Raw genomic sequence first — 22,964 nt, 5'->3', positions numbered from 1 at the left:
AACACCCTTTCATGGGATCGTCCCCGGTAAGCGCGTCCTGCCCCTTGGGCAAATTGATTTGCCTGTCTGCTTCGAAACTCCCTCCAACTTCCGCAGGGAAACCCTCACGTTCGAGGTGGTCGGGTTCCGAGGGACCTATCACGTGATGTTGGGAAGACCGTGCTACGCCAAGTTCATGGACGTCCCCAACTACACGTACCTCAAGCTCAAGATGTCGGGCCCCAAGGGAATCATCACCGTCGGATCCACGTACCGCCACGCTTACGAGTGTGACGTGGAATGCGTGGAGTACGTTGAGGCCATCGCCGAATCTGAGGCCCTCATCGCCGACCTGGATTGCCTCTCCAAAGAGGCGCCTGATGCGAAGCGCCAAGCTGGCAACTTCAAACCGGCTGAGGCGGTTAAGACCATCACCCTCGACCCTAGCAACGACGCCTGCAAGCAAGTCAGGATCGGCTTCGAGCTCGACCCCGAATAGGAAGCAGTGCTCGTCGACTTTCTCCGTGCAAATGCCGAAATTTTTGCGTGGAGTCCCTCGGACATGCCAGACATACCGAGGGATGTCGCCGAGCACTCGCTGGATATCCGAGCCGGTGCCTGACCCGTGAAGCAGCACTTGCACCGCTTTGATGAAGAGAAGCGCAGGGCCATAGGCGAGGAGGTCCACAAGCTGATGGCTGCAGGGTTCATCAAAGAGGTATTCCATCTCGAATGGTTAGCTAACCCTGTGCTTGTAAAGAAAAAAGGTGGGAAATGGAGGATGTGCGTAGACTACACTGGTTTAAACAAAGCATGTCCGAAGGTTCCCTACCCTCTGCCTCGCATCGATCAAATTGTGGACTCCACTGCTGGGTGCGAAACCCTGTCATTCCTCGACGCCTATTCAGGTTATCACCAAATCAAGATGAAAGAATCCAACCAGCTCGTGACTTCTTTCATCACACCCTTTGGCATGTATTGTTATATTACTATGCCATTTGGCTTGAGGAATGCAGGTGCAACCAATCAAAGGTGCATGAACCATGTGTTCGGAGAGCACATCAGCAGAACGGTTGAGGCTTACGTCGATGACATCGTTGTCAAGACAAGAAAAGCCTCTGACCTCCTCTCCGACCTCGAAGTAACTTCCGGGTGCCTGCGTGCAAAAGGTGTAAAACTCAATCCCGAGAAGTGTGTCTTCGGAGTCCCCCGAGGCATGCTCCTAGGGTTCATCGTCTCCGAAAGAGGCATCGAGGCCAACCCGGAGAAAATCGCAGCCATCACCAACATGGGACCCATCAAAGATTTGAAAGGAGTACAAAGGGTCATGGGATGCCTTGCGGCTCTGAGCCGCTTCATCTCGCGTCTTGGCAAGAAAGGGTTACCCTTGTACCGCCTCTTAAGGAAGGTCGAGCGCTTCACTTGGACCCTCGAGGCCGAGGAAGCCCTCGGAAACTTAAAGACACTCCTTACTAACGCGCCCATCTTGGTGCCCCCCGCTGCGGGAGAAGCCCTCTTGATCTACGTAGCCGCAACCACTCAGGTGGTCAGCGCCGCGATCGTAGTCGAGAGACGGGAGGAAGGGCATGCACTGCTCGTCCAGAGGCTGGTCTACTTCATCAGTGAGGTGCTATCCGAGACCAAGATCCGCTACCCACAAATCCAGAAGCTATAGTACGCAATAATTCTGACGCGACGAAAGTTGCGACACTACTTCAAGTCTCATCCGGTGTCTGTGGTGTCATCCTTCCCCCTGGGAGAGATCATCCAGTGCCGAGAGGCCTCGGGTAGGATAGCAAAATGGGCAGTGGAACTCATGGGCGAAACAATTTCATTTGCCCCTCGGAAGGCCATAAAATCCCAAGTCTTGGCGGACTTCCTGGCTGAATGGGTCGACACCTAGTTGTCGACAGCTCCAATCCAGGCCAAACTTTGGACCATGTACTTCGATGGGTCGCTGATGAAAACAGGAGCAGGTGCTGGCTTGCTCTTCATCTCACCCCTCGGGAAACATGTACGCTACGTGCTACGCCTCCATTTTTCGGCATCAAACAACGTGACCGAGTACGAGGCTTTGGTTAATGGGTTGCGCATCGCCGTCGAGCTAGGGGTTCAGCGCCTCGACGCTCGGGGCGACTCGCAGCTTGTCATTGACCAAGTCATGAAGAACTCCCACTGCCGCAATCAAAAAATGGAGGCCTATTGCGACGAAGTTCGGCGCTTGGAGGATAAGTTCCACGGGCTGGAACTCAACCATGTTGCTCGACGGTACAACGAGACTGCGGATGAGCTGGCTAAAATAGCCTCGGAGTGAACGACGGTTCCCCCGGACGTCTTCTCCAAGGACATATATCAACCATCCGTGAAACTCGACGACGCGCCCGAACCCGGCGAGACCTCGGCCCAGCCCGAGGTACCCTCGGCCGCCGAGGGTGAGGCCTTGCGCATCAAGGGAGAGCGGAATGGGGTTGCGCTAAACCAAAACTGGCAGACCCCATACCTGCAATATCTCCTCCGAGGAGAGCTGCCCCTCGACAAGGCCGAAGCTCAGCGACTGGCTCGACGCGCCAAGTCGTTCGTTTTACTGGGTGATGAAAAAGAATTGTACCACCGCAGCCCATCAGGCATTCTCCAACGATGAATATCCGTCGCCCAAGGACAAGAGCTGTTACAAGAAATACACTCGGGGGCTTGCGGTCACCATGCAGCACCTTGGACCCTCGTCGGAAACGCTTTCCGACAAGGTTTCTACTGGCCGACCGTGGTGGCCGACGCCACTAGGATTGTACGCTCCTGCCGAGGGTGTCAATTCTATGCGAGACAGACGCATTTGCCCGCTCAAGCCCTACAGACAATACCCATCACTTGGTCGTTTGTCGTATGGGGTCTGGACCTCGTCGGTCCCTTGCAGAAGGCACCCGGGGGCTTCACGCACCTGCTGGTCGCCACCGACAAATTCTCCAAGTGGATCGAGGTCCGACCCTTAACCAGCCTCGGGTCCGAGTAGGCGGTGGCGTTCTTCACAAAAATTATCCATCGCTTTGGGGTCCCAAACTCCATCACCGACAATGGCACGCAATTCACTAGGAAAAAGTTCATGGACTTCTGCGAAGACCACCACATCCATGTGGACTGGGCCGCCGTAGCTCACCTAATGACAAATGGGCAGGTGGAGCGCGCCAACGGTATGATTTTACAGGGACTAAAGTCGAGGATCTACAACGACCTCAATAAGTTCGGCAAGCGATGGATAAAAGAGCTACCCTCGGTGGTTTGGAGTCTGAGGACGACGCCGAGCCGGGCCACGGGTTTCTCGCCGTTCTTTCTAGTCTATGGGGTCGAGGCCATCCTACCCACGGACTTAGAATACGGTTCCCCGAGGACAAAGGCTTACGACGACCAAAGCAACCAGACCAACCGAGAAGATTTGTTGGACCAGCTGGAAGAGGCTCGGGACGTGGCCTTACTACACTCGGCGCGATATCAGCAGTCTCTGCGACGCTACCACGCCCGAAGGGTTCGATCCCGAGGCTTCCAAGTGGGAGACTTGGTACTTCGGCTGCGACAAGACGCTCGAGGGCGCCACAAGCTTACTCCTCCTTGGGAAGGGCCCTTCATCATCGCCAAGATTTTGAAGCCCAGGACATACAAGCTGGCCAACAATCAAGGCGAGGTCTACAGCAACGCTTGGAACATCCAACAGCTATGTCGCTTTTACCCTTAAATTGTTTCAAGTCGTTCATGTATCTCGCTTTCTTTACATGCATAAATAAAGTCTAACCATCAAGGAAGGATCAGCTTTGCCTCGGTAAAGCCCGACCCTCCCTCGGAGGCTAGAAGGGGGAATCCCCTCTACGTCAAAATTTTCCTCGAAAAAGTCTTTTGCCAGAACGTCTTTCGTGCTTTTCGACTGCGTCGATAACAGAATCCTAAATATGAGCGAGAGAGACCTTGAACGGCAAGGCCGACCGAGCCGAGGGACTCCTACGCCTCCGGGATACGGATACCTCACTCATCACCTTCCGCGAAAAGTAGCTCACGCTCGGATAAGCGATTCTGCTAGCGAACAAGTTCTAACGCTCGAAAACTTTTCTGCCAGAACGACTTTCGTGCTTTTTCGACTGCGTCGATAACAGAATCCTAAAAATGACAGGAGACCACGTAAGCGGCAAGGCCGACCGAGCCGAGGGACTCCTACGCCTCCGGGATACGGATATCTCACTCATCACCTTCCGCGAAAAGTGACTCACGCTTGGACAAGGGATTCTGCTACAGAACAAGTCTTAACGCTCGAAACGAGAGGAAACAAAACGTAGCTTTTATAATCTGACGTTAAAATGTTTAGGCCTCAGCGGCCGCGAAAAACATATGCATACTTCAAGCAAACTGTTCTTGCAGGCTCAGACATCGCCAGGGGGAGGAGCAGCACGCTCGGCGTCATTTCCACCCTCGGCAGAATCTGGCACGGCCTCGGACGGCGACACGGGCGGAAGGACCTCCACCTCAAAGGAGGAAGCCAGCGCCGTACTTGGGCCCTCGACAGCCGCGTCAAGCCTCTGGACCTCGGCTAAGGCAGCCTCCTCATCGTTGGGTAAGCAATACCCCTCGCTAACCCGCTCCAGATCCACATCGTAGTGGGAAGCGAGCACGGCGAAGGCCCGCCTAACGCCATGGTGCAGCGCCCCGCGGAGTCTGTTGCGCACATGGCCGCCCAAGGCCCACAGATGACTCTGGGGGGAGCTACATGAGGGGATGCCATCGAGGCCAAAGGCCTGGCAGAAAGTCGAGATGGCCTCGGACATGGCCACGCGCTCGGCCTCCTTCTGCTCAGCCGCCTCGGCAAGCGCCTTGCAGTTCTTGACGGACTCGTCAAGAGCCGTCTCAAACCCTGCAGACAGCAGGACACCATTCTTCAGACGCAAGGTGAAGAATGGAGACAAAAACAAAGTCGCAAAGCGGGCAAAACATACCTTCGGCCTGGGCACGCTGCTGCGAGGCCTCGGCTTCGGCAGACCGGGCAGACCCGACGACCACAGTCAGGCCCTCCGCAAGGGTCCCGGCCCGAGCGGTCGCCTCGGGTCTAGAAAGAAGGAAGCCCCCTCTGCGTCAAATCTTTCCTCGGAAAAGTTTTCCGCCAAAATGACTTTCGTGCCTTTCGACTGCGTCGATAACGAAATCCTAATGACGAGCGAGAGAGACCTTGAACGGCAAAACCCGACCGAGCCGAGGGACTCCTACGCCTTCGGGATACGGATACCTCACTCGTCACCTTCCGCGAAGGGTAGCTCATGCTCGGATAAGTGATTCTGTTACCGACGAACAAGTCCTAATGCTCGGAACAAGAGGAAAGAAACACGGCTTCATACCCAAAATGTTCAGACCTCAGCAGCCACAAAGAACAAACACACCTACTTGGGGTAACAATGGTGCCTAGACTTAGACATCGGCAGCGCCCTCGGTGGTTGTCCCGACCTACGGCAGATGTCTTAGTACTTAAAGCTATTACATCTCGCTCTCAAGAGGGTACCATTACAAACCGGGACTCCGGGTCCATTCTCGCAGGAATGAACAACCTCCACACCAGAAGGCCTGCGGGATAACAAACTCCAGGTGGCTCGTCGGCGACCACTGCACCAGCAACGCGACAACGACCTCCGACTCGGGCGGCTAGACAGCAGCAGCGATGGCCTCAGGGCAAACGCTACTGCGAAAGGGCCCTCGCTCACGTCCCCTCACGAGGGACGAGAACCAGCCATTAAAGCCAAAGAGCCGGAGGGCCGGAGCGCAGATGGCACTGACGGTCTCGTCGGCGGAAGCAACCACCGCTGCGGTGGGAAGCCTCACCAGCGGCGGCCACCACTTCAGCACCGGCGACAGTAGCCACCTGCGCACGGCACGACCGTCGCCCGAATGGAGGACAGACAGCTCCACCCTGACCAGGCAATAGCAGTTCGCCTTCCCCCGCATGGCTGGAGGACGCCTCCTCCGCAGGGCTGGAGGATGCCCCTCTCCCCCGAATGCTGGAGGAAGAAGTGGGTCACCGGCCCACGCAGAGGCAGGCCCCAACTCGGCGTGGCCTCCTCCCCAGCACGGATGATGAACATCCTTGAAGCTGAGGGTGGGGAAGAGGCCGTAGCCCGACTTGCTTCTCCCCACCACAAGGCTGGTGATCATCCCTACGGATGACCAATGGTGAGGGACTGCAGCCGGGCTGCATGATGAAAATCCTTGAAGCCGAGCGGTGACTGGAGAGCGCCAACCCCCACGAGGTCGTGCTCCTCCAACAGCAGCAAAAAGAAGGCAACGCAGGTGCACCCCATCTGGGGGCTCGGAAGGTGGAAGGGCACGATGAATGCGAGAAGTGTGAAGGCATGGCTACTGCCCAAGGGATCGACCCCTTTTTAAAGGCAGATCTCCTCACTCGCATCTCCAAGCGTCACGGGCAAAGTCTCCACCGACGCGCTCCAGGGTTCTCACCCTCCGACGCGGGGGCTGGGTCCCACACGTCATGCGAGCTAACCCGAAACGGAAGAAGCCAAATCGCCGCACACGAAGCATGTAACTGCCCCGTGGTTATAAGCATTCCCCCATCCTCGCCGAAACCAGCGGTCGAAAGGGCAAACCTCCACGCAGGAAGCATGCAACCGCACCACGATTGTGCACCCTTTCGGCTTCGTCGCATCCGGCGGTCCAGCATGGAGGCCTGGGCCCACATGTCATGTAACCGATGCAACGGTTACTACGTGCAAGGAAACCGCACCGCCACTCGCGCCAATGCCGCGTCTTCTCGACTGCAGAACCAGTGCCGCAACTCGAGGCAGCCCTGCGCGTGACCCAACTGTGCCAATTGAGTGCAACGATCACGGGTCAGTCAGCCGCGGGGATAGTGAGAGCACCTAGAGGGGGGTGAATAGGTGATCCTGTAAAACTTGAACTTAATGCCACAAAAACTTGGTTAAGCGTTAGCACAGTATTGCCAAGTGGCTAGAGAAGAGTCTTAGCGAAACACAATAACCACAAGAGAATCAACACAGGTAGACACAGTGGTTTATCCCGTGGTTCGGCCAAGTACAACACTTGCCTACTTCCACGTTGTGGCGTCCCAACGGACGAGGGTTGCAATCAACCCCTCTCAAGCGGTCCAAAGACTCACTTGAATACCACGGTGTTTGCTTTTCTTTTCTATATCCCGTTCGCGAGGAATCTCCACAACTTGGAGTCTCTCGCCCTTACAAAGATGTTCACAAAAAAGCACGGAGTAAGGGAGGGATTAGCAACTCACACAAGACACAAAGATCACAGCGAATACGCACACACAAGACCCAGACTTAAGCTCAAAAGACTAGCACACTAGAACAGAGCTCAAATCACTAGAATGTCGAACAAGTGCGCAAGAATGGAGTGTGAGTGATCAAGAGTGCTCAAGGAATGCTTGGTGTTCTGCTCCATGCGCCTAGGGATCCCTTTTATAGCCCCAAGGCAGCTAGGAGCCGTTGAGAGCAATCCGGGAAGGCAATTCTTGCCTTCTGTCGCCTGGCGCACCGGACAGTCCAGTGCACCACCGGACACTGTCCGGTGCGGATTTCTTTCCTTCTCTGTCGAAGCCGACCGTTGGCGCCTTGGAGCCGTTGGCGCACCGGACACTGTCCGGTGCACACCGGACAGTCCGGTGCCCCCTCCCGACCATTGGCTTGGCCACGTGTCTCGCGCGGATCGCGCAGCCGACCTTTGGATCGGCCGACCGTTGGCTCACCGGACAGTCCGGTGAATTATAGCCGTACGCCGTTAATTTCTTCCCGAGAGCGGCAAGTTCGCCTGAGCCAGCCTGGCGCACCGGACACTGGTGCACCACCGGACAGTCCGGTGCACCCAGATAGAGCTGGCTTTGGCTGAAACAAAGCTATCTCTCTACAATTCATTTTCTCCTGTTTCCATCACTTAGACACAATACATTAGTCTTTAAAACAATGTACTAAGTCTGAGAAACATACCTTTTGACTTGATTTGCACTTTGTCCACAACCTTGCATACATTAACACTTAAGCACTTGTGTTGGACACTAAATCACCAAAACACTTAGAAATGGCCCAAGGGCACATTTCCCTTTCAATCTCCCCCTTTTTGGTGATTTATGCCAACACAACATAAAGCAAGTAGATCAAGTGCAAAATTAATTCAAATAAGAACTCAAATTTGTTTTGAATCAAATCTGGCATATATGGATCGTTCTTTGCCACCACTTGGTTTGTTTTTGCAAATCAACCTCAAATTCCTATCTCTAAATCAAAAACACTTGTTGAGACATAGCAAGAGTTGTTCCAAGAGAAATTGATCAATGATTTCAAAAACTCCCCCTTTTTGCCATAATTAAACCTTCTCCCCACAAGAGACCAACTTTTGACAATAAGAGTATTTTGACAAACAAAAACTCTAACTCTACTATTTTCAAAATTCACAAGTGGTAGCTGATCCATTTATTGCTTTGGCCTTATTTTCTCCCCCTTTGGCATCAAGCACCAAAACAGGATCAATTTTGGCCCTTGAACCCCATTGCCTCACCAAAATCTTCAACTAAGAGTAAAAAGGCAATAAGAGTACAAAGATGAACTTGGAATAAATTACTCTTTCATCGGAGTGCAGTGGAAGACTTGCATGGTCCAAGTTCACCTTTTCCCTTTCAATCCTCCTTCGAGACTAAATCAAGCAAACTCAAGCACATGGTTAGTCTCAAAGGGTCAAGTTGTAACACATCTCCCCCTAAATATGTGCATCACTTTGCAACGGACTTGTGAGGTCCGGGGAGTGTTAGTACAACTTGAGCACCATAAATAAGCAACAAAATGCATAAGGAACATGATCAAAGGCATAAACACAAGTATGCTATAATTCAATCCAGGTTCCGCGAATCTAAGACATTTAGCTCACTACGCAACTTGCAAAAGGTCTGCTCATCTAAAGGCTTGGTAAAGATATCGGCTAGCTGGTTCTCGGAGCTAACATGAAACACTTCGATATCTCCCTTTTGCTGGTGGTCTCTCAAAAAGTGATGCCGGATGTCAATGTGCTTTGTGCGGGTGTGTTCAACAGGATTATCCGCCATGCGGATAGCACTCTCATTATCACATAGGAGTGGGACTTTGCTCAAATTGTAGCCAAAGTCCCTGAGGGTTTGCCTCATCCAAAGTAGTTGCGCGCAACAATGTCCTGCGGCAACGTACTCGGCCTCAGCGGTGGATAGGGCAACGAAAGTTTGTTTCTTAGAACTCCATGACACCAGGGACCTTCCTAAGAATTGGCACGTCCCTGATGTACTCTTCCTATCGACCTTACATCCAGCATAGTCAGAGTCTGAATATCCAATCAAGTCAAAGGTAGACCCCTTTGGATACCAGATCCCGAAACAAGGCGTAGCGACTAAATATCTAAGAATTCGCTTCACAGCCACTAAGTGACACTCCTTAGGATCGGATTGAAATCTAGCACACATGCATACACTAAGCATAATATCCGGTCTACTAGCACATAAATAAAGTAAAGACCCTATCATAGACCGGTATGATTTTTGATCAACGAACTTACCTCCTTTGTTGAGGTCGGTGTGTCCGTTGGTTCCCATCGGAGTCTTTGCGGGCTTGGCGTCCTTCATCCCAAACCTCTTGATCAAATCTTGTGTGTACTTCGTTTGGGAGATGAAGGTTCCATCCTTGAGTTGCCTCACTTGAAACCCAAGGAAGTAGCTTAACTCGCCCATCATCGACATCTCGAATTTTTGAGTCATCACCCTGCTAAACTTTTCACAAGACTTTTGGTTAGTAGAACCAAATATTATGTCATCGACATAAATTTGGCACACAAAAAGATCACCATCACAAGTCTTAGTAAAAAAAGTTGGATCGGCTTTCCCAACCTTGAAAGCATTAGCAATTAAAAAGTCTCTAAGGCATTCATACCATGCTCTTGGGGCTTGCTTAAGTCCATAGAGCGCCTTAGAGAGCTTACACACGTGGTTGGGGTACCGTTCATCCTCGAAGCCAGGGGGTTGCTCCACGTACACCTTCTCCTTGATTGGCCCGTTGAGGAAAGCGCTCTTCACATCCATTTGGAACAACCTGAAGGAATGGTGAGCGGCATATGCTAGCAAAATACGAATGGACTCTAGCCTAGCCACAGGAGCAAAAGTCTCCTCAAAGTCCAAACCTGCGACTTGGGCATAACCTTTTGCCACAAGTTGTGCCTTGTTCCTTGTCACCACCCCGTGCTCGTCTTGTTTGTTGCGGAACACCCACTTGGTTCCCACAACATTTTGCTTGGGACGAGGCACCAGTGTCCAAACTTCATTTCTTTTGAAGTTGTTGAGCTCCTCCTGCATGGCCAACACCCAGTCCGGATCTAGCAAGGCCTCTTCTACCCTGAAAGGCTCAATAGAGGAGACAAAGGAGTAATGCTCACAGAAATTAACTAATCGAGATCGAGTAGTTACTCCCTTGCTAATATCACCCAAAATTTGGTCGACGGGATGATCCCTTTGAATCATTGCTCGAACTTGGGTTGGAGGTGCCGGTTGTGCTTCTTCCTCCATTACATGATCATCTTGTGCTCCCCCTTGATCACACGCCTCCTGTTCATCATCTTGAGTTGGGGGTTTCACCATTGTTGAGGAAGAAGGTTGATCTTTCTCATCTTGTTCCTGTGGCCGCACATCTCCAATCGCCATGGTGTGTATTGCGGTCGTTGGAACTTCTTCTTCATCTACATCATCAAAATCAACAACTTGCTCTCTTGGAGAGCCATTAGTCTCATCAAATACAACGTCGCTAGAGACTTCAACCAAACCCAATGATTTGTTGAAGACTCTATACGCCTTTGTATTTGAGTCATAACCTAACAAAACCCCTTCTACGACTTTGGGAGCAAATTTAGAATTCCTACCCTTCTTCACTAGAATGTAGCATTTACTCCCAAAAACTCGAAAATACGAAACATTGGGTTTGTTACCGGTTAGTAGCTCATACGACGTCTTCTTGAGGAGGCGATGAAGGTAGACCTTGTTGATGGCGTGGCAAGCCGTGTTCACGGCTTCCGACCAAAAGCGCTCGGGGGTCTTGAACTCTCCAAGCATCGTCCTCGCCATGTCTATAAGCGTCCTGTTCTTCCTTTCTACCACATCATTTTGCTGTGGTGTGTAGGAAGCGGAGAACTCGTGCTTGATCCCTTCCTCCTCAAGGTACTCCTCTACTTGAAGGTTCTTGAACTCGGACCCATTGTCGCTCCTTATCTTTTTCACCTTGAGCTCAAACTCGTTTTGAGCTCTCCTTAGGAAGCGCTTGAGGGTCCCTTGGGTTTCAGATTTATCCTGCAAAAAGAATACCCAAGTGAAGCGGGAAAAGTCATCAACTATAACAAGACCATACTTACTTCCTCCTATACTTAGATAGGCGACGGGTCCGAAGAGGTCCATGTGAAGCATCTCCAAAGGTCTTGATGTGGTCATCACATTTTTGGTGTGATGAGAGCTTCCCACCTGTTTGCCTGCTTGACAAGCTGCACAAGGTCTATCTTTTTCGAATTGCACATTAGTTAAACCTATCACGTGTTCTCCCTTTAGAAGCTTGTGAAGGTTCTTCATCCCCACATGTGCTAAGCGGCGATGCCACAGCCAGCCCATGCTAGTCTTAGCAATTAAGCATGCATCTAGACCGGCCTCCTCTTTTGCAAAATCAACTAAGTAAAGTTTGTCGTCTAATACACCCTTAAAAGCTAGTGAACCATCACTTCTTCTAAAGACAGACACATCTACATTTGTGAATAGACAATTATATCCCATATTGCATAATTGACTAACTGATAACAAATTATATCCAAGAGACTCAACTAAAAACACATTAGATATAGAGTGCTCGGATGAAATAGCAATTTTACCTAACCCTTTTACCTTGCCTTGATTCCCATCACTGAATATTATTGAATCTTGGGAATCCTTGTTTTTGACGTAGGAGGTGAACATCTTCTTCTCCCCCGTCATATGGTTTGTGCATCCGCTGTCGATAATCCAGCTTGAACCCCCGGATGCATAAACCTGCAAGGCAAATTTAGGCTTGGGTTTTAGGTACCCAACTCTTGTTGGGTCCTACAAGGTTAGTCACAATGGTTTTAGGGACCCAAATGCAAGTTTTATCTCCCTTGCATTTTGCCCCTAGTTTCCTAGCAATTACCTTCCTATCCTTTCTACAAATGGCAAATAAAGCATTGTAAGCATGATATATTGTAGAAGGTTCATTAGTTTTCCTAGGACCATTTCTCCTAGGCATGTGATTAATAGCATTTCTCCTAGCTACATTTCTACCATGCATATAGGAAGAACTAGAAGCAAACATAGCATATGAATCATAAACATGTGAATCAAAAGCGTCATAACTTCTATTTGCATTTCTAGCATGTCTCCTATCATGATACATAAAAGCATGGTTCTTTTTAGCACTACTAGCCATAGGGGCCTTCCCTTTCTCCTTGGCGGGGATGGGAGCCTTATGGCTTGTTAAGTCCTTGGCTTTCCTCTTGAAACCAAGTCCATCCTTAATTGAGGGGTGTCTACCAATCGTGTAGGCATCCCTTGCAAATTTTAACTTATCAAATTCGCTTTTGCTAGTCTTAAGTTGGGCATTAAGACTAGCTACTTCATCATTCAATTTAGAAATTGTAACAAGGTGTTCACTACAAGCATCAATGTCAAAATCTTTACACCTATTGCAAATCGTAACATGTTCTACACAAGAGTTAGATTTACTAGCTATCTCTAGCTTAGCATTCAAATCATCATTTATGCTCCTTAAGCTAGAAATTGTCTCATGGCAGGAAGATAGTTCACAAGAAAGCATTTCATTTCTCTTAATTTCTAAAGCAAGGGATTTTTGAGCTTCTACAAACTTATCATGTTCATCATATAAGAGATCCTCTTGCTTTTCTAGCAGTCTATTCTTATCATTCAAAGCGTCAATCAATTCATTTATTTTATCCACCTTGGTTCTATCTAGACCCTTGAATAAACATGAATAATCTATTTCATCATCATCACTTGAAGAATCATAAGTACTAGTGTTACGAGCGCTTACCTTCTTTTCCCTTGCCATGAGGCAAGTGTGATGCTCGTTGGGGAAGAGGGATGACTTGTTGAAGGCAATGGCGGCGAGTCCTTCGTTGTCGGAGTCGGACGACGTACAATCCGAGTCCCACTCCTTGCCAAGATGTGCCTCGCCTTTTGCCTTCTTATAGTTCTTCTTCTTCTCCCTCTTGTTCCCTTGTTCATGGTCACTATCATTGTCGGGACAGTTAGCAATAAAATGACCAACCTTACCACATTTGAAGCATGAGTGCTTCCCCTTTGTCTTGGTCTTGCTTGGCTGCCCCTTGCGACCCTTTAGCGCCGTCTTGAAGCGCTTGATGATGAGGGCCATCTCTTCATCATTTAGCCCGGCCGCCTCAACTTGCGCCACCTTGCTAGGTAGTGCCTCCCTGCTCCTCGTTGCCTTGAGAGCAATGGGTTGAGGCTCATGGATTGGACCGTTCAACGCGTCGTCGACATATCTCGCCTCCTTGATCATCATTCGCCCGCTTACAAATTTCCTAAGAACTTCTTCGGGCGACATCTTGGTGTACCTAGGATTTTCATGGATATTGTTCACCAAATGTGGATCAAGTACAGTAAAAGACCTTAGCATTAGACGAACGACGTCGTGGTCCGTCCATCATGTGCTTCCGTAGCTCCTTATCTTGTTGATGAGGGTCTTGAGCCGGTTGTATGTTTGGGTTGGCTCCTCTCCCCTTATCTTGTTGATGAGGGTCTTGAGCCGGTTCTATTCTTATCATTCAAAGCGTCAAATCTTCCAACCTCGCCCTCCACCAACTCCATTTTGGTGAGTAAGGTGACGTCGTTCCCCTCATGTGAGATTCTGAGGGTGTCCCAGATCTGCTTGGCATTGTCCAAGCCGCTCACCTTATGATACTCGTCCCTGCATAAAGAGGCTAACAACACAGTAGTAGCTTGTGCATTTCTATGAATCTGTTCATTGATAAACATAGGACTATCCGAGCTATCAAATTTCATTCCACTTTCCACAATCTCCCATATGCTCGGATGGAGAGAGAATAGGTGACTACGCATTTTGTGGCTCCAAAATCCGTAGTCCTCTCCATCAAAGTGAGGAGGTTTGCCAAGTGGAATGGAGAGCAAATGAGCATTTGTACTTTGCGGAATACGAGAGTAGTCAAAAGAAAAGTTCGAATTAACCGGTTTCCTTCTCTCGTAGTCGTTGTCGTCATTGTCCTTTTGGGAAGAAGTGGACTCGTCGCTGTCGTTGTAGTAGACGATCTCCTTGATGCGCCTTGTCTTCTTCTTCTTCCCATCCTTTCGTTTGTGGCCCGAGCCCGAGTCGGTAGGCTTGTCATCCTTCGGCTCGTTGACGAAGGACTCCTTCTCCTTATCATTGATCACGATTCCCTTCCCCTTAGGATCCATCTCTTCGGGCGGTTAGTCCCTTTCTTGAAGAGAACGGCTCTGATACCAATTGAGAGCACCTAGAGGGGGGTGAATAGGTGATCCTGTAAAACTTGAACTTAATGCCACAAAAACTTGGTTAAGTGTTAGCACAGTATTGCCAAGTGGCTAGAGAAGAGTCTTAGCAAAACACAATAACCACAAGAGAATCAACACAGGTAGACACAGTGGTTTATCCCGTGGTTCGGCCAAGTACAACACTTGCCTACTTCCACGTTGTGGCGTCCCAACGGACGAGGGTTGCAATCAACCCCTCTCAAGCGGTCCAAAGACTCACTTGAATACCACGGTGTTTGCTTTTCTTTTCTATATCCCGTTCGCGAGGAATCTCCACAACTTGGAGTCTCTCGCCCTTACAAAGATGTTCACAAAGAAGCACGGAGTAAGGGAGGGATTAGCAACTCACACAAGACACAAAGATCACAGCGAATACGCACACACAAGACCCAGACTTAAGCTCAAAAGACTAGCACACTAGAACAGAGCTCAAATCACTAGAATGTCGAACAAGTGCGCAAGAATGGAGTGTGAGTGATCAAGAGTGCTCAAGGAATGCTTGGTGTTCTCCTCCATGCGCCTAGGGATCCCTTTTATAGCCCCAAGGCAGCTAGGAGCCGTTGAGAGCAAACCGGGAAGGCAATTCTTGTCTTCTGTCGCCTGGCGCACCGGACAGTCCGGTGCACCACCGGACACTGTCCGGTGCGGATTTCTTTCCTTCTCTGTCGAAGCCGACTGTTGGCGCCTTGGAGCCGTTGGCGCACCGGACACTGTCCGGTGCACACCGGATAGTCCGGTGCCCCCTCCCGACCGTTGGCTTGGCCACGTGTCTCGCGCGGATCGCAGCCGACCGTTGGCCCGGCCGACCGTTGGCTCACCGGACAGTCCGGTGCACACCGGACAGTCCGGTGAATTATAGTCGTACGCCGTTAATTTCTTCCCGAGAGCGGCAAGTTCGCCTGAGCCAGCCTGGCGCACCGGACACTGTCCGGTGCACCCAGACAGAGCTGGCTTTGGCTGAAACAAAGCTATCTCTCTACAATTCGTTTTCTCCTGTTTCCAGCACTTAGACACAATACATTAGTCTTTAAAACAATGTACTAAGTCTGAGAAACATACCTTTTGACTTGATTTGCACTTTGTCCACCACCTTGCATACATTAACACTTAAGCACTTGTGTTGGACACTAAATCACCAAAACACTTAGAAATGGCCCAAGGGCACATTTCCCTTTGAGATAGGCACGACGGTTGATATGAATAGAGGCGGACCGGCAGTAATGACCACATCCTCTCCCACGGAGTAAAGACGACGCACCTGTGTTCTGTTCCTTGAACGGCTCGCGCACGCGCAACAGACGCCCCGCGAATCGCCCGTCCTGTCGCATTAACTCCTTGGCAGGGCAAGCGACACCTCTGGCAGGAGAAGCGGGCGCCGTTTTGCCTCCGTCATAATGACCGCATCAAAAAAGGTGCGCCACCTTATTTAAATTCATGTCCTTTTCCTTTTCCTCTCTCTCTCTTGCCATAGGGACCGGGAAAGGAGATATTCCGAAAAGGATCCTTCCCAGCGAAGGAAACGGGCGCCGAGCCCTCCTACTGATCAGGGGTTCGAAGGTTGCGCCCTCCGGGGATCGGCAACCGCCCCAGAGCACTCGAGCTTCGTGCCCTTTACTGATCAGGGGTTCGAAGGCTGGCCCCTTGAAAGGGTTCGATAGCCGCCCCAGAGCACGCAGAGTCAGGGATGACCCTGGTTACGTCCGTTACATGGCCGGGGCTCGGGCTATGCTCCCGAGGTACCCTAGGACATTTCCGAGACCAGCGGGAACGATTTTGTAACGGAATCCCACCGAAGGGAGGCATCGAGCCCTCAGACCCTATCGAATGGGTCCGGGTCTGGCAAATCACCTGCAGGTACTTTTGGAGCGCGCCTCTAGGCCACTAGCCGACCCTTATCGAATGGGGATCGAGCGTCCACTCGGATCACCCGCTAGCAACTCACTGGAGACACCATGTTCGGTGCCCCCGAGGGTAACATGACGCTTTCCCCCCATTCCTCCTTGCGGAAAGGCGACGAAGGGGCATACAATAAAAGTCGAGACGGTCCTTGATCGTCCTCTCGCTCCGTGCAGAGGCTCGGGGGCTGCTCTCGCACCAGGCTACGGTCGAACCGTTGACCACGTCAACAAACCAGCGTGAAAACTCGGAGCCTAACTGTGCACCCGGGCTACAGCCAGGCCGCATGAGGAAACAACAAGGCTGACCGAGGCATCACAAAAAATTAAGACCTCAGAGGAGTCAAACCACTCCTCCGAGGCCTCAGGGGCTACACCCGGCGGGTGCGCTCGCGCGCACCCACCGGAACAAGCGAGTGCCCGCACTCCCTTTGAGGCTCGGGGGCTACTGTCGGGTACCGTAATTAGGGGTACCCCCAATGCTCCTTAATCCGACTGGAAAACATCTTCAGAACAAACCATACCCGGCTGATAAAACGCGGTTCAAGTCAAGGCCACGTCTACCGAGGGACACGACCTCATCCGAGCCCAGCCTCGGGCGGGAACAGTAGTCCTGGACGGATTCACGCCTCGCCCGAGGGTCCCCTCAGTCAGCAGATGCACCCTCAGCTCGCCCGAAGCCCAGCTCGGGCAGACTTTGTCGTGCAGCGACCTTGACCAAATCGCCTTACCAGCCGACCGTATCACATGTGCATTTAATGCGGGGATCGCCTGACACCTTATCCTGACACGCGTGCCTCAGTCGGCAAGGTCGAAGTGACCGTAGTCACTTCGCCCCTTTACTGACCGATCTGACAGGAAAACAGCGTTGTTCACCCCGCTCTGGCTACTGTGCCAACCACTAGGGTAAAACTGAGTCACGATTTCCCACGAGTTCGGCCTTGGGCGCAACAGGGAGCTCCGCCTCGCCCGACCTCAGACCTCGGCCTCAGCCTCGGCCTCGAGAGAAGGTCTCCGCCTCGCCCGACCTCAGGACTCGACCTCAGCCTCGGCCTCGGGAGAAGGTCTCTGCCTCGCCCGACCCGGGCCTCAGACCGACTACGCTACAGGGGATACATCATTACCCTACTCCTAGCTAGCTGCCTCAGGCTACGAAGGAACAAGACCGGTGTCCCATCTAAGGTTACTCCGGTAACATGTAATGATGGTTCCCCGCGTGCGCCCATGACGTCGGATTACTCTCAACCTCTACGGAAGCAAGACAACGTCAGCAGGATCCATGTCGCACCGACAGCTGTGCTTCTACAGGGCTCGAGGCACTTCTCCGACGGCCACGTTAGCTCGTGTATAGGGATCAAGGCGCTTCTCCGCCAGCCACGTTAGCACATAGCTACACCCCATTGTACACCTAGGCATCTACTTGTATCTATAAAAGGGGATGTCCAGGGCCTTCCTAAGGCACGTTGAGGGGGTTCATGTTCAGGTTCACGCTGAGATACATTCACGTTGATGCAGGACGTGGACATAGGGGGAATGCAGGGACGCAGGGCAGACGAGACAGGCAGCACGCAGAGACTCTCTCTCTCTCTCGCTCTCGCCCTCGCTCTCTCGCGACACTTGTAACCCCTACTACGAGCACCCCGGTGCGAGGTAACATAAGCCTCATTTCCCTCTTGTGTTCCATCTTGCATCAACCCATCTAGGCAGGGACACGCAGCAACAAATTTACTGGTCGGTTGACGGTCCTCGCGGGTCCGAAACACCGACAATGTAGAAACAAGTTCTTTTGATCAAGAGGAAAACTCCCCCTGATCTTTGCAAATCACTAAGTCATGCCATACCTGTATCAAACACATTTAAAATGTGGAGTAAGGTAGAGACTTAGTTCGTAACTTGTTTTTTCATCTAAACAACACAAAGTAATATTATCTTCATAGATAATATGGTCAATGATATAAAAATCATGACCACCACATACCCTCAGTATGTAGTATATCATTCTGTACAATCCCACGAAGTGTGCTACAGAATGATTAGTTTAAGTGACCAATAATCTCTGTTGATCAACATTTATCAAACAGTAGTTCCAACTTACCAGAAGTATGTCATTGATCTTGTACCTGGGGATCTTCTATAGATATCCAAGATCAGTATATCCAAACTAAGCAGATCATGAGTACACTTGGAGAATATAATTCGATCTCATGTGCTGTTAGCTAGCAAATCATCGCAAAGCAATATCCGATTGGATGCAATTGCAAGATACAATAGCACATTTCATGACCCGAGAGAATCCAATAACCATGATTCCATTATACTGAATTTCTTCAATATATGTTGGATATAGACAACTTTGTATCCAAGATACTCAAGACAAATTACTTTGAATTGAAATCTCTTACAATTCATATTCTCTATCTTGAATTCCGTCGATAAGTAATGTATGTTTAAAATATGTTGCATATATTTACACTGAACATACCATTCTTCGTGTATCCCTTCGGAAGGAAGAATTCATTAGTTCGATTGTACCATATTTGACCTGAATGCTCTAAGTCACAAAGACTTTCCAAGCATTGCAAATTTGTGATTGGTGATTATGTATTTGGAATACTTAAAGACTCCATAAATACCATAATCCAAGGCTCTGAAGAGGTGGGATGAATCATTGAAAAAGGATGAGAAAAGGTTACTGGAAGAAAAGCAACAACTGGATCATGAAAGAGACGAATTGGAGACATACAACATTGGGGCTTGAAAGGGTCAGATCAGCATTCGAAGCTGAAAAGCATAGAATATCAGAAGAGCAGAATTATCTGACCACCGATACATCAGGTCCAGATACAGGAACCCTTGTTAATTCAGGCGGTCATTTTTCCTTGTTACAGAAGTGCTCAAGGCTTTTCAAGTTCTCTCGTAGAAAAAAAGGTGATCAGTCATCAGAAGTACCAGCAGAAAAGAATATACCTTTTGGCGCAAGACTTGAGGAAGCAACACAGAGCGATGGAGATTATGAGCCAACTCCGGTCTATGAGATAGCCCATGATTGTTTTGATGCAGAGGATGTGCTCCCTTCTGACGGTGGAATTAGGGAGAACGAAGAGTATGAAAGGCATGACGATGATGCTCATTTGGAGTCTTCTGTTGGTGTAGCAGATAACAGTGTGTATATTCACGGTACTCAGTCGTTTGATGGAACTAATGACATGGCGGTTCAAGCAACTATTGCCTCTGTTGATCAAAATGTCAAGGATTCTGCAGACCCTTCTGAAGCAGCCTAAAACATCTGAAAGGGAAATGTGCCCTTGGGTCATTTCTAAGTATTTTGGTGATTGAGTGCCAACAACAAGTGCTTAAATGTGAATCTATACCCATGGATGGACAAAGTGCAAATCAAGAGTAAAGGTATGTTTCTAAGCCTTAGTACATTGTTTTGAAGACTAATGTATTGTGTCTAAGTGCTTGAAACAGGAGAAATCGAGTCAGAGAAAAGTTGGCTGTGTACAGCCAAAAGGTTGTTCGGTCTGGAGCACCGGACTGTCCGGTGGTGCACCGGACAGTGTCCGGTGCGCCAGGTTGTCTCGAGCGAACTAGCCGCTCTCGGGAATTTCACCGGCGACGTACGGCTATAATTCACCGGACTGTCCGGTGTGCACCGGACTGTCCGGTGAGCCAATGGTCGGCCGGGCCAACGGTCGGCCGCGCGATCTGCGCGGGACACGTGGCCAAGCCAATGGCTAGAAGGGGGCACCGGACATGTCCGGTGCGCCAACGGCTCCAAGTCTGCCAACGGTCGACTGTGCCATTTAAGGAAAGAAATCTGGCACCGGACAGTGTCCGGTGTGCACCGGACTGTCCGGTGCGCCAGACGGCAGAAGGCAAGAATTGCCTTCCCAGATTGCTCTCAACGGCTCCTAGCTGCCTTGGGGCTATAAAAGGGACCCCTAGGCACATGGAGGATGACACCAAGCATTCCTACAACATTCCTAAGCACCAAGACATCGATTCCGCACATTTGGTTCATTGTGATAGCATCTAGAGCTCTTGTTGAGTTGTGAACTCATTGAGTTGTGTTGCGAGCTCTTGTTGCGACTTGTGTGCGTGTTGCTGCTCTGATTTTGAGTCTTGTGTGCGTTGCTAGTTCCTCCTTTACTCTGTATTTCTTTGTGAATCTCAAGTGTAAGGGCGAGAGGCTCCAAGTTGTGGAGATTCCTCGCAAACGGGATATTGAAAGGCAAAGCAAAACACCGTGGTATTCAAGTTGGTCTTTGGACCGCTTGAGAGGGGTTGATTGCAACCCTCGTCCGTTGGGACGCCACAACGTGGAGTAGGCAAGCGTTGGTCTTGGCCGAACCACGGGATAAACCACTGTGTCATCTTTGTGTTTGATCTCTTGTGGTATTGTGTTTTGTTGAGACTCCTCTCTAGCCACTTGGCAATTATTGTGCTAACACTTAACAAGTTTTTGTGGCTATAAGTTTAAGTTTCACAGGATCACCTATTCACCCCCCCTCTAGGTGCTCTCAATTGGTATCGGAGCCGTTCTCTTCAAAAAGGGACTAATCGCCCGAAGAGATGGATCCTAAGGGGAAGGGAATCGTGATCAACGACAAGGAGAAGGAGTCGTTCGTCAACGAGCCGAAGGATGACAAGCCTACTGACTCGGGCTCGGGCCACAAGCGCAAAGATGGGAAGAAGAAGAAGACAAGGCGCATCAAGGAGATCGTCTACTACGACGATAGCGATGAGTCTACTTCTTCCCAAAAGGACGACGACAACGACTACAGGAAGACGGTCAATTCGAACTTTTCATTTGATTATTCTCGTATTCCACATAGCTCGAATTCGCATTTGCTTTCCATTCCTCTCGGCAAACCTCCACACTTCGATGGGGAAGACTACGGATTTTGGAGTCACAAAATGCGTAGTCACTTATTCTCTCTCCATCCAAGCATATGGGAGATTGTAGAGAATGGAATGAAATTTGATAGCTCGGATAGCCCTATGCTTATAAATGAACAAATCCATAGAAATGCACAAGCTACTACTGTTCTATTAGCATCTTTGTGCAGGGAAGAGTACAGTAAGGTGAGCGGCTTGGACAACGCCAAGCAGATATGGGACACCCTCAAAATCTCTCACGAGGGGAACGACATCACCATGCTCACTAAAATGGAGTTGGTGGAGGGCGAGCTTGGACGATTCGCAATGATAAGGGGGGAGGAGCCAACCCAAACTTACAACCGGCTCAAGACCCTTATCAACAAAATAAGGAGCTACGGAAGCACTCGATGGACGGACCACGACGTCGTTCGCCTAATGCTAAGGTCCTTTACCGTTCTTGATCCTCATCTTGTAAACAATATTCGTGAGAATCCCAGGTACACGATGATGACGCCCGAGGAGGTACTCGGAAAATTCGTAAGCGGGCGGATGATGATCAAGGAGGCGAGATACGTCGACGACGCTCTAAACGGTCCAATCAATGAGCCTCAACCTCTTGCTCTCAAAGCAACAAGAAGCAAGGAAACGCTACCTAGCAAGGTGGCACAAATTGAGGCGGCCGGACTTAATGATGAAGAGATGGCTCTCATCATCAAGAGATTCAAGACGGCACTAAAAGGCCGCAAGGGGCAACCAAGCAAGACCAAGACAAAGGGGAAACACTCATGCTTCAAATGTGGTAAGCTTGGTCATTTTATTGCTAACTGTCCCGACAATGATAGTGATCAGGATCAAGGGAACAAGAGGGAGAAGAAGAAGAACTATAAGAAGGCAAAGGGCGAGGCGCATCTAGGCAAGGAGTGGGACTCGGACTGCTCCTCTTCCGACTCCGACAATGAAGGACTCGCCACCACCGCCTTCAACAAGTCATCCCTCTTCCCCAACGAGCGTCACACATGCCTTATGGCAAGGGAGAAGAAGGTGAGTACTCGAGACTCCACTTATGCTTCTTCTAGTGATAATGAGTCTAGTGATGATGATGACATAGATTATTCATGCTTATTCAAGGGCTTAGATAGATCTAAGATAGATAAAATTAATGAATTGATTGATGCCTTGAATGATAAGAATAGGCTTTTAGAAAAGCAAGAGGATTTGTTGTATGAAGAACATGACAAATTTGTAGAAGCACAAAAATCACTTGCATTAGAGATTAAGAGAAATGAAATGCTTTCTTTTGAACTATCTACTTGTCATGAAACCATTTCTACTTTAAAAGGTGTCAACAATGATTTAAATGCTAAATTAGAAGTAGCAAATAAATCTAATTATTGTGTAGAACATGTTGTAATTTGTACTAGGTGTAAAGATTTTGACATTGATGCTTGTAGTGAACACCTAGTTTCAATTTCCAAGCTTAATGATGAGTTGGCTAGTCTTAATGCTCAACTTAAGACTAGCAAGAATGATTTCGATAAGCTAAAATTTGCAAGGGATGCCTACACGATTGGTAGACACCCCTCAATTAAGGATGGACT

This window comes from Zea mays, chromosome 5, assembly GCF_902167145.1.
Source record: "Zea mays cultivar B73 chromosome 5, Zm-B73-REFERENCE-NAM-5.0, whole genome shotgun sequence".
Taxonomy (NCBI): domain Eukaryota; kingdom Viridiplantae; phylum Streptophyta; class Magnoliopsida; order Poales; family Poaceae; genus Zea; species Zea mays.
Note: the sequence above shows the minus strand (reverse complement) of the source record.